Source organism: Sarcophilus harrisii, chromosome 1, assembly GCF_902635505.1.
Source record: "Sarcophilus harrisii chromosome 1, mSarHar1.11, whole genome shotgun sequence".
Lineage (NCBI taxonomy): Eukaryota > Metazoa > Chordata > Mammalia > Dasyuromorphia > Dasyuridae > Sarcophilus > Sarcophilus harrisii.
The window spans coordinates 291,315,442-291,329,056 of NC_045426.1; positions in this window are offsets into that span (position 1 = coordinate 291,315,442).

Here is a 13,615-nt window from a genome sequence, read left to right on the forward strand (position 1 = left end):
CCTGCTGTGTTGCCTTCAGGATTCCAAAGGGATACCCTGAGGAATTAAACTGTTTCTTCTCTTATGCCATAGACTTGAACCCCCACCAATCTTGTTACAGCCTTTGTTGAGAGCCTGTGACACCCCAGTGTCATTTACTTACTTAATAATGATTAGCTTCTACAAAGATAACTAGCTTGATTCACCACTTATGATAGCAGAATAAAATAACTTCTTAATTACAGCTGTGTTCAAGAGAATGTTGAATATGCAAATGTGACTCATCTATTTAAAAGGCTCAGAATTCTTACTCAACCCCCTTCTCCCATCATCAAAACAGGCAAGCTTATACCATTTCCCAGGCATAAAAATTTATTTTGTTTGAAAAATGTTTTTCAGAAGAATCTGGGACCCCTTTTAGTATTCTATTCCAGTGTTTAACCAGACTTTACTAGCAGGAAATTTGTCATCATCCCTTCTTGTTTTGGTCTCAGTAGAGATGCAGAACATCACCATCTTTTGTAGAAGCATTTCAAAAACACAGCAATATGATTTAAGATTCTCTTCCCTGAAAAAAGATCTGTTATTTCTCTATTTTCTTTACCCTTTTCAAGTTAGCAAAACTCTCTCTTTGTTCATGGCTTCCAGAACCATAGTGAATGTTTTGCTAAAAATTTGTCAAGCCTTGATTAAAAGAACACTTTGTTAGAGTTTAAAGACTATAAAATACTAACCTCATCCCCCAATCACCATGGAAGGTATTTCAAGGAAGAAATAAAAACTAAGGTGAAACTTCTAAAATAATCTTCACCCTACTCCCTCCCTCTAAATCCAAAGGGCCAAACCTTTTTTTATTTTTTTGTCTTTTTTTTTCAATAGTGTTTTATTTTTCCAAATACATACAAATATATTTCAGCATTCATCTTTGCAAAACTTTGTGTATCAAATTTTTCTCCCACCCTCTCTCCCCTGCCCCAAGACAGCAAACAATTTGATATAGGTTAAACATGTGCAATGCTTCTAAACATATTTCCATATTTGTTATATTGCACAAGAAAAATCAGATCAAAAGGGGGGGAGGGGAAGAAACATGAGAAAGAAAAAAATAACAAGTAAACCAACAACAAAAAGGTGAAAATATTATGCTTTGATCCATATTTATTCTCCAAAGTTCTCTCTCTCTGGATATAGATTGGCACTTTCCATCCCAAGTCTATTGGAATTACCTTGAATCACTTCATTGATGAAAAGAGTTAAGTTCATCACAGTTGATCATTACAGAATCTTGTTAACACTGTACAATGTTCTCTTGATTCAGCTCACTTCATTCAACACCAGTCCATATAAGCCTTCCAGGCTTTTCTGAAATCAGCCTATTCATCATTTCTTATAGAACGATAATATTCCATTACATTCATATATCATTATTGGTATAGCCATTCCCCAATTGATGGAATCCATTCAGTTTCCAATCCCTTGCCACTACAAAAAGGATTGCTAATTTTTTTTGTACATGTGGGTCCTTTTCCCTCATTTTATGATTTCTTTGGGATACAGACTTAGTAGAGACACTGCAGAATCAAAGATTATGCACAGTTTAATAGCCCAAAGGGTCAAATCTTAAAGGGCAGATCTGATTTAATTTATAGAGGTTCTTAAATTCTGTCATGTATTTCCACTGGCAGAACCATGAAGCCTTCTTTTCAGAATGATGTTGCACACATAAATTTATTACAGAAGAAACCAAGTATATTGAAATATAATTATCAAAATATTAAATCTAAAACAAAGCCAAATTTATTGTATTTTCCAGACTCAATGAAATGTATTTGTGGATCTTAGGTTAAGAACGCCTTGTCATAGAGCAACCAATTAATACATAGAATGCTAGAACAGGCTATTTACATAAAAACAAGAAGGAGAAACAAAGGAGTAGGGAGAGGAAAAGGGAAATCAGTAAATCTTTGATTTTGGCCATCTGGCACAACTTTTGAGTATGAGGGAGTCTGGCATGTTAAAACACGGAAGGGAGAGATCAGGAGACACTAAGGATAAGGGAAAGAGAGGGAAATTTTTATTTCCCTGGGGGAAAAAAAAAAGGAATCATGTCAATTTATACAGACAAATTGGCCTTGATGAGAAGAACTGCCTTTCCTATAGGTAAGTCAGGCAATGAACATTTATTAGCATATACTATGTATCAAGCTATGTGAAAGGCAGCTTCTGAACTCATTTACATTCTAATTGGGTAAAGATACAAAAACACATAAAAAGCAGCTTTATGTAGCCAGAGGGAGTTTGTTTTCATGAGATTATAACAGTTATCACATTATAGAGTCTGGCCTTCACACAGGGCCTCTGGGAAGCCCACTCAATGGCTCAACAGTGAAAACACATGATGTATTTCTTCCCTAACAAGTTCACGTGTCCTGAAGAACCCCAAATTGGCCAGAATTTGGTTAAAACAGCACAGGTGCTTGAATGTAGATACCTACTTACTAGCTGTGTGACCCTGGACAAACCACTTTACCTTGTTTGTCTCAGTTTCTTTATCTATAAAGTAAACTAGAGAAGGAAATGGTAAAGAGCACTTCAGTATCTTCTAAAAAAGCAAGTGTCATGAAGTCAGACGAACCTGAAATGATGGGGAAAAAAACACCTTTGTTAGATGGCTTACTTTTTAGTATAAGACAGTAGTACTGACAAGGGAGCCCAGAAAATCTCTAAAATTCCTTCAAGGAGAAAATCTTCTTGAATCCTGTAAAGACCCCACCCAAAGGAAACAAGACGATCAGCTTCATTCTGTTATCTAGGTGGGGCTAGTTGAGTCCTAGGAGATTCTAATCCTTTGAATTGGAGATTAATCAAGAAACACTCCAATTCTATTCAAATTCCAGCTTAAGATGACCAGTCCCCATCAAGAGCAAAAACCCCAGCTTGTAGCCAAGATTTCTATAATAAAAAGAGCAAATTTTAAGCTCAATCCTTGAAGAGGACCTAATATGTCATCTCTGGCATAGCAGCAATCTGTCTGCTGAAATGATATTCTCTTTCAGCATTACCCTTTCTTTATCCTCTCCTATTTCCCTAATGAGACTCTCTGTCAGGATCTTTCTACTAGAACCTTTACTTCTCTGCTGGGGACCTTGCCACTAAGGAATTCAGTCTTTCTATTCATGCATAGCAAAGGCTGATTTCCCAATGCTAACAATAAACTTCTTTTTATCAGTCTAGCTTTTTGGGTTCATAAATTCCTTTACAAAGGACCTTTACACTGTCAGAAAGGGGTTCCCACAACTCCCTACCTTGAATGAATTCTAAAGGAGATTCAGGGGAGCCAAACCTCTTCATCTGGTTCCCTGAACTCTGAACCTGCCACTAACCTCATCTTTTAACTCCCTGACTACCAGGAGCCCTAATCTCATCATTTTGGTGAGGAGACAAGTAGGATTCCGGCTTTCTCCTGGTAGACAATTATGAGGCTTTTCTGCAACATAACCACACTCACATTTATTCCTCAATGGGCCTTACTTTGTTTCTCCTTGCCACTCAACTCTCTCTTTTGGGGCCTAGCATATTGACATTTAAAGGCAACTATAACTGCACTGCTACCTGAATATGGACAGCAGCAGCTTTCAAGGTGTCACTGGGAAACTTTGATGTCTCTCTCCTGATGTAATATAGCTTCTATGGGAGACAGCAGTAATTTTGGAAGTCATCTGATCTTAGAGGGGCTTTCTCTTCTAACAATGTCAATAATCCTAAATATTCTGGCTTTGGAGTCTGCCTCAGGGACTTCCCCCACTCCTAATTTAAGAACAACAATGTCTGATTCTGAATAGATCACTCTTCAATTTATTGACTGTCAGCTTCTGGCTTCAGGATAGTCCCATGAACCAAACTCCTGAGACAATAGTGATAATCTGGCCAGTGAGAACCAAATGAAGAATACCACTCCCAGGCTCTGGCCATACCTCTGGGCCATAGAATGATTACTCTGCTAAATTTTCTTGGAATTTAGTCTGCTTGTAATGGCATTATAATTGCAATAATGCCCCTTGGCCAGGAAATGGGTTCAAGCCTGAAAATTCTTTTGAGACACCTTGTGACACCAGTCTATGACCCCAAGACTTTGGGGTCCTCCCTTTCCCAAACTCAACATTTGATGGCCCAGTACGGGGAGAGTCTGGCCTCTCCTGGTTTGATTCCATCCTTTTCAAGGTAAGCCGCCCCCCCATTTTTCTTCCCCAATCCTATAGCTAGGACACCCCAAGCCACCAGGAGGCGGCTTGTCTGGGTGTTCATGAGCTCCATGCTCAGCAAGTTTTCCTTAACTGGGGACGCCCAGACTGGGAAATTCTTGAAATTTGTGGCAAAGTTAATCTTTGCCACCCTTTCACCTTCTCTGGGACACCAGAGAAGACAAAGTGCTACAGGAAAGCTTTTGGCAAAGACCAGATGTGACAACCACGCTAGCACCCCTGACACCCCAAAATCAGCTGGAATCAGGATAAGTAAAAGTCCTTAGACTTTATTCTTGGTCTTTAGACGCAGGATTGAACAGGATGGAAGCAGAATCTCCACAATCACCTTCTTCCTCGTCTACCGCAAAGAGTGACTCTGGCTAGTCTTACTCCACCCCCTAGTCCCTCCTACAATTCTCTGTATACACCAATTATTGAGTCAGCACAGAATAGTGGGAAGGGCCATTTTCCAAGTATATGCCCAATAGAGTATTGTCCAATCAGTAATTAGCCCTAAATGCTTGAACCGACCTCAGTGCAACGACTCAAGAGTTTCATCCTTCTACACTCGAACAGTCCTCTTTCATGTCATTTTGTTAGTGTCTGCTTCTCTGGGCAGAATATCTATGTCATGTTTGTTCAACTAGTGGGGGGAAAAAAAACCCCTCTATGTGTAGTTAGAATACTGGGAAATTTTCTTAAAAAGCCTAACTTTTTTTCTGTGGACTTCAGCTCTGGCCAAGAAAAAGGAAAAACAAACCAGGTACATAGCAACTTTTTGCTAACTTTTCCTTGACTCCTATCTTGTGGAGTTCCCCTTCTGCTCCTTTGGGAAAGTATCCCAGAAGATTTTAAGGGACTTTTTCCACTCCACTCCCTGGAGTTTATTTCAGTTGTAAGGATTGCTAACAAGAACAATATAGCCCAAGTCTTTATTTGCGAACCCCTCTCCTCACAGACCAGATTAAAACTCTGCCTCACCTATAAAAATAGAGGAAGCAAAAGCATGGGGACGGGATACAAACTTGCTGTAATTAGTAGAATTTGCTACTAGAGATAAAATCTTTTGGGGCTATAACTGGTATTCTTTTGAGTTCTTAATTTGTTTGCCTGATCATTGTCAATAGCCCACCCCTTTAAGAGAAATGCCAAAGTTTATAAGTGTATATCTTATCTGAGCAAGAGTTAAGAGGACAACCTTAGCCTCTGCTTAAGATGGGAGCCTTCTAACTTAGTTTCCCAGTTCTGTTTTTTTGTTTTCCACTTGATTATTTCCGAGTCTGGCTAACTATTACTGTATGATTGGCTGTCAAACAGGTCTAAGTTTGCTTTATCCTGTCATGTGTGTGCTCTCAGGCTAAAGCCTGAAAGACCTGTTTTGGTGCTATTATAATCATGTCCTTGCTTTTTCCTCTTATAGCAAATTTCTATAATCAGAGCAAATGGTCAGTAGAAGCCATGAGCCCAGTTCAAGTATCCCAGGGAACAAAATGGCTTTCTATCTTAGATCTTAAAAATGCTTTCCTTTGGGGCAGCTAGGTAGTGTAATGGCTAGAGCACCAGTTCTGAAGTCAGGAGAACCTGAATTCAAGTCTGACCTCAGATCCTTAACACTTCCTTGCTGTGACACCCCTGGGCAAGTCACTTAAACCTAATTGCCTGAGCAAAAAAAAAAAAAAAAAAAAAAAAAAAAATGCTTTCCTTTGCACTGCATAAAGACTCACAATTTCTTTTTGTCCTTGAAGGGACAGATCCAGGGGAACGTAAACCTCCACCAATATATATAGACAGTCATGTCCCTAACATCAGAGCTTTCATGACAGGCCCTCCACACACACACATTTGGATAACTCCCTAACTTCCAGCCTCCCTCCCTCACCCAGGGCTATGAAATTTCTTAGTCTAAAGGTCCACATGATATTATCAGTTTGTTAAGATCCTGAAAGCTAAACTAATCTCTTGCTCTAGCCCTAGCCCTACCTAAAGCCTTTTACACTATACAGGGCCAGATCCTAGGGGTCTCTTGCCTTAGAGCTAGCTGCCACAGCCCTTCTAATTGAGAAAGCATCTAAGTTCACCCTAAGCTAACCATTGGAGGTTCTAACCCTCCTACCAGGTTCAGAGCATTTTTGCCCTCACAAAAATTTTAGACTTGGAGAAAGGAATGAGAATGAACATCTATATTGACTCCAAATACTGACTCCTCAGACCTGCTTCTAATCCCAGAGACAAGCCAGTGAGAACTTCTTTTTGGCCTGCCCAGCTCTTTGCAGAGAGACAATTAACTCAAAAGGTGGCTGAGGCACTTAAGAAGCTAATCAGCTTTCTTGTTATTTTCCACTTTTTTTCCAAGTGTACCTTTAGCAACACTGAGGATGAGAGCTTTGTTCTTAGTATTTTCTATCCAACTCTCTTGGTGTCACTCTATGGGCCCCTTGCCAGTAGAGTTCTAGCCTTTAGTCAAACTAGGGAACTCTGTAGGGTAGTGGGGCATTCAGGATTGTTTGTTGTGCCCTCAGCATCCTCAAGGCAGCCCACAGAGGGGACTTGTTGCATTATTTGCAAAAGTCCCATTCCAAATGTCATCATCCCAACCATGGATCCATCCCATTTGTACTAGCTATCCCTCCCCACCCAGGAGAATAACTTTAATCTATCCCCCGTTTTCTTGCCAGAAAGGATCTCTTACATAATAATTGTAGGATATACATTCCAAAATTATTCTGGCAAATTTGCTCACAATGCTTCTTTGACACTTCTGCATAACCTCCAAGAACTAATATTCCAATTCATATATCATGTGAGTATAATCATCTTGGGTACAACTAGGAAACTACTACAAAACTTACTCACAGGTACCATTTATGCACCTAAGGGATATGCCTTTCCTTGTAAAATGGGTTTTCCATTCTACTTTGTATTTCTGAGGGACCTGTTATGGTACTTATATCCTAGGTCATCTGAGTGCTCCTTTCACTGTGTATAATGCCATTGCTTCAGACACTATTCCCACTCCTTCAAGGAGAGAAAAGTGAGGATTTTGGGGAAAAACATATCTTTGATATTTATCCTAGGAAAAGCTGTTTAGATGAGAGGCATTCATGATAGCCTCATCACACCCCCCAGGTTCCTCTGGATGAGATTCCTGGATATTGTCTCTACTAACTTCTATACTAATTCTACTTTTTTTTTTTGCTCATATTTGGTCCTTGCATTTTTTACCTACTTGTGAGATTTGTTTCCTCCACGCTCCAAATTATAAACTTCCAACTATTTGTTCACTCTGAATACCATTGGCTAACCGATTCTGATACTCAGCACTCCACTGAATGCTGCTGCCACCATCTTCAAGTCATGTGCCTTCCCTTCCCAGTCTGGACCCCACTGGACAGGGACAGCTCTACTCCCCTTATCAGCATGAAGCAGCTCCTGAAAATGAGATCTCCATCCCTTTATCCAAATGAATTTGGGGTATAACTGCTTGAGAGGGGGAAATGATGTAATATAGCTGCTATAGGAAACAGCAATGATTTTGAGGTCCCCTGATCTTATGGGGGTGCTTCTGTTCTAACAATAAGTTAGTAATCCTAAATCTTCTGGCTTTGGATTCTGCTTCAGGGACTTCCCACACTCCCAATCTAAGAACAACAATCTATCTGATTCTAAATAGACCACTCCTCAATTCATTGATGACTATCAGATAGCTTCTGGCCTCAGGATAGTCCCATGGAACCAAACTCCTGAGATAATAGTGTTAATCTGGCCAGTGAGAACCAAATCCAGAGACGACCACTCTGGGCTATAGACTAGCATGTCAATGATAGAAAACTGGATAAATTTGTTTCCTTGCTCCTGTTTCTTTGATAATTCCTTTTGGAACTTAGTCCATTGCAATTGGCATTACAATTACAATTAAATTTTGTCCCTTGATGAGGAAATGGATTCAAGCCTGCAAATTCTTTTGAGCCACCTTGCAACACCAGTCTGTGATCCCAAACTTTTGGAGTCCCTTTCCCAACCTCAACACTCCTTTAGTACCTTGGTACCTCCAATCCAAGGATGTCAGATCACTTTTTGGCTGCAGTAGATTCTCTCAAATCCTGTGGCCAGTAAGAGCCCAGATTTTTCCTTTTCCTTTTGGGTGGGACACAATGAGTTGCACAAGATGAACAGGCATGGATATGATGCAAAAGATGTAAACTCTGAAACTCTCCTCTGACAGAAACCCACCCTTCAGGGCAGTTAAGTGGTTTCATTCTGTTGGAAATCTTGGTGGAGATTAGCTGCACCCTCTATTGAGTAGCTGCACTCTCTATTGAGTTGAAGATTAACCCAGGACCATTCCCAGTAGCTTGAACTTAAGTGGTCTCATTGAGTTGGAGATCTCAGCCTATATTCCTATTGAGTGGATTGAAACTCCAAGATAAGTATTTTCTTTTCAACTGGAAATCTAGGCCTTGGGGCATTGAATCTCATTCAATAGAACCCCAGCCTCAGACTTATGAAAAGACAACTTTGAATTCCAAATCTCTGCAGAAGTCCAAAGTAAGATTATGCTTTGCCAAGGGGATCTCTCTTCTTGGCATAGCTGCTTGCCAGGACTGCTGCCCACTGTGAAGATACCCACTTCTCAGTGATTAATTTTATTTCTCTGACAGGACTTTGTTATTAAGAACTCTGTCTTCCTAGCAAAGCTGGCTTCTGAGTGCCAATAAAAATCCCTTTTCTTACCACATTCAGATTTTGGGTTTGTGAATTCTTTCACACTGGACCTGCGCTGACCAGAGGAGATTCTCACACCCCAATTCTCACATCTCTAGAGACCACTAGAACCACAAATAGATGGACTGTAACATTGTAAATTCCATTACTTTACATTCTAAAAACCACCCCTCTTCCAAATTTCACTGTTCCCTACTAATGAAGGTTAGCATCATCTGTAGTATCATTGAGATTCACAAGTCCATATCTTTTGACTTCTCACTCTCCCTCATGTGATTGTTGCCAAATCTTATCATTTTTACCTCCACATATTATCCCCTTCTCTCTCCCCACACTATCACAAATGCAACAACCTATTTTTGCCACAAGCCTCTCCTATTGCCATACCATTCTCCATAGGACTAGAAGTCGTTCTCCATACTCCCTAAAAGTACAGGTATCTTTTTTTAAAAAAAAATTTTGTATAACTTTTGTAATGTATATAATTATTAATGTACAAAAGTATAACAAATAAGCAAATATAAAAAGTATGCTAAAATTGTTTTAATTTTATTTTGAATTTATGGGATAAAGCAGGTATTTACATAACATAGTACAATTAAAAAAAAGATGATTACATCAAAGTTTACATAACTTCCTATTCCTTTCAAATATGCACCAAAGTTACCATGTAAATTTCTTTTTATTTCTTACCCTTTCCCTCTCTCTCTACCTCATACACCCTAGAAATGGCTATCAGACACAAATATATAAACAGTTATTTCTCTGGATGCAGATACTTTCTTCATATGTTCTTTATAGTTAATCTGGGTATTTATAATAGTCAAAATAACTTATTTGCTCAAAGTCACTTAGAACAATATTGCTGTTACATAACATGTTCACTTGGTTCTCATTTTGCTTTGTTACTTCATGCAAGTTCTTTCCATATTTTTTCTAAAAATTATTGAGCTCATCATTTCTTACCATCACAATCATATGTCACAACTTGTTCAGAGTAGTATATGATGACAAATTTTGGATTATGCCACATTTCTATTTTAGTCATTAACTTTAGTATCATTAATCTACTTACCTATTAATCCATTCATCTATTAATCTACTTTTAAGAACTTAAATTAGTCTGGCAACCCTTTTTCTTTGTAAAGTGATAGTTTACATCCCATTCTATTTGTTTTCAAAAACTTGTGTTTTTTGTCTAAAATTTTCCTACACATAGAAACTGACGATATAAATCTATAATTTCCAAAGGGAAAGAAATAGGTCTTTCATATTCAAGCCATCACAACAGAGGGAACTGGAGCATAGCAATCAAGCAGCTGGAACCAAATTTCCAAACCTGAAATATTAGTGTAAGGCAATGCTCGTCATAATAAGAACTTCTACTCTAATGATCATTTGCAGAATGGTCATTCTGAATCATTCTACACCTAATTGTTTATGCTAGAAATTGGACAAGCAAAGAGTTTACCATTGAGGGTACTAGAATTCCTTCTTCAAGGATCCTTAGTGTGATTTTATATATCTCCTAGAACAAGGCAAACATGGTATAGAATTATGTTCTGAGAAATCAGAGACCTGTTGTGGCTACCTCTGGGTAGCTGGAATGAGTTGGTGTATTAGATAAATCAGGTTCCACCTAAGTGATAGCCACTGATGAGAAATGACCCCAAATCTAACAAATTAGGGTTGTCTTCAAGGGTATGCCAGTAAACATTTAACTAGTGTTCAAACAGAAAACTGTGGGCCCAACACACTTTTACATTTGGTATTAAAAACATATTCCCCATCACTTTAAATTTGAACCTGAAAGAAAAAAATATATATCAAGTACTGTTTATAAAGTTAGCCAATTTCCCAGGTATAAATGCTCAGATTGAAAATTTAACAGTTAGCTCTATTGAGCCAGTTCAAGCTAACTTTAGCACAACCCTGATTAAATCTGAAACTATCTTGGGGTCACATATTTATACTTTTTCTTTTTTCCAAATCTATTATGTACAACTTTTAAGTTCTTTAAACAGACTTTAAACCATTAAGTTCTTTCTCTGGGTATGAATTAACATTTTTCATTATAATTCTTAGAATTAAAACCATTTCTAGTGATAGGAAAAAATGCTCCAAATCACTATAGATCAGAGAAATGCAAATTAAGACAACTCTGATATTACCATTTCATATCTCTCAGATTGGCTCGAAGATGACAAGAAAAGATGTTGATGTTGGAGATGGGGGAAAATTGGAACATTAATACATTGTTGGAGTTAAGGACTGATCCAACCATTCTGAAGAGCAATTTAGAACTATGCCCAAAGGGCTATCAGAATGCACATACCCTTTGATCCAGCAGTGTTTCTTCTGAGTCTGCATTCCAAAGATACCATAAAAAAGGAAAAAGAACCTACATGTGCAAAAATGTTTGTTAGCAGCCTTTTATGTAGTAGCAAGAAACTCAGTTGCCAGTTCCTTGCTACTACATTTTTGCACATGTGGATCCTTTTCCCTTTTTTCTTTTGGGATACAGATCATTTAGAAATCCTGCTGGATCAAAGGGCAGAATTTGATATCCTTTTGGACATAGTTTCAAACTGCTCTCCAGAAAGGCTGGATCAGTTCACAACTTTGCCAACAATGCATTAATGTCCCAGTTTCCCCACATCGGCCCAATCATTTATCATCTTTTCCTATCTTTTTAGCCTGTCTGAGAGGTGTGAGGGGGTACCTCAGAGCTGTTAACGTTTAATTGTTAAATTACAACTGTGTTGCCAGAATGGAGGATACACTGTCCCCGGCTTCGTAGTTTGTATAGTTACTTCCAGTGATCTATTTCAGTTCTTCCAAGGTGCTATAATTTAAATAGGTGTATTTACTCATCTCCTGATCTGTGCTGTGGTCTGGAAGTGTGAGAAGGGTCCCTGTTCCACTGTACCTACAAACTCTTTTTTATGTGCTTGGTAGGAAGTATAGAGGACAGATAGGTCTTACTCAAATTGTTAGGACCCTTGATAAAAGATATCCTTCCTATCACAGATATCTTCTCATAAGGAGCCAAGATGTTTTGTCTGTCTGTATCTAAAGGGCAGAAAAAAAGGATTGCTAGTCAGAGGCCAAGAAAATATTATGATTGAGCCAGTGATAGATGCTAGTTACTTTTTCAGAATATATTTTCTTCCCTTGCTGAATGGTCATCCTGGATATACTAGGCATTTCCTTGTCACTTCTATATGACAAGAGACCTGTTCCCTAGGAATGTGATTAAATAAAGAACACCTTACTCTGAGTCAACTAATTTTAGATATTGGGAGAGATAGAATGAAGAAATGTCCAAATTCCAAAAGAAAAAGCACACCCAAAGTTAAGGGAATGTACTTTTCCCCATTCCTTTGCAGAGACTGAGAACGTTGCACTTATTGCCAAGACTTTTCTATGTATTTGTTGGTTTTGCTGATTTGTCTTCCTCTTTAAAAAAAAAAAAAGTTTTGCAAAGGAGAGTTAGATGGCCTCCTAGATCACGTCAACAATTATGGCTATGGTCCTTTACAAAAAGATAGGTAGTGAAGGAAAAGATAGGTCATATAAAAACAAAAAGAAATGAGTAAAAATTTTTAAATATCACTTGGGGTTAGGTTTAACTGCCCTTTGGAGCCTTAACTTGTTAATTTGTAATGAGGGAATGACTGATACATGTGCAAGAGTATCATATAAGACCTCAGATCCATTGATCCATGATCTGCTTGACCTACATTCAAATCAACACAAAACTAACTTTGTATAAAAGCTTTCAAGGTTTCATAAAGTGTAAGCAGAGGATTCTTAAATGGATAGAGGCTTAATTGGGAGGTATAAGCTGAAAATAAATGTTACTATGCCGCCTGTGTCTTCTAATTGAAGAGGGAGAAGGGGAACTTATCAAGAATAAAGGAGAAACAAAAGTACATGCTCTTTCAAATGGGGTAGACCAGACCATGGATGTATATACCAATCTTTGTGGGGTCTAAGTAACAACAAAATATCATTTTTTTGTCTAAAGGTGGGAAGGCCAAGTGTGCTCCTTTTGAGACTTCTGAATTCCACTGCCTATCAGGTGACTGGTTTAGAAACAAATCAATCCTCCCAACATTTGCATTTCTCCTTTTCTTCCTCTCCAGGGGCTGTGTGGGTAGAACTCTTGCTTTAATTATGTAGTGTACCCTTGTACATAATACAGGCTTTATTCAACTTGAGCCTTTTTTCTGCTGAGAAAGGATGCTGGTGAGGAAACAGATGAATAACAGTCACCGAGAAGCAAATGAAAATATCAGTACAAAATCTTAATACTGGAAAGAATTCTAATTGTCTGGCTTGAACCATTTCACATATATGGAAGCCAAGATCAGAGAAGGAATGTGAGCATATGCATATAGCTAGCAGAAGTACTTGAAAGTGACTGCTCATCTTGCTATCTCTCTTTGAAACTTCCAGGCCATCTTTTGTGTGATTAAGAAATCAGTAGGATCATAGATCTCTAGCTTTTAGGGACTTTAGAATCTGTCCAATCCAGATCCCTCATTTTGATCCCAAAAAATTGAAGCCCCACAAGATTAAAAATACTTTTAGCTTATCAATTTTTCAGTTGTGTCTGACCCATGACCTCATTTGGGATTTTCAAAATAAAAACTAGAGAGATGAGA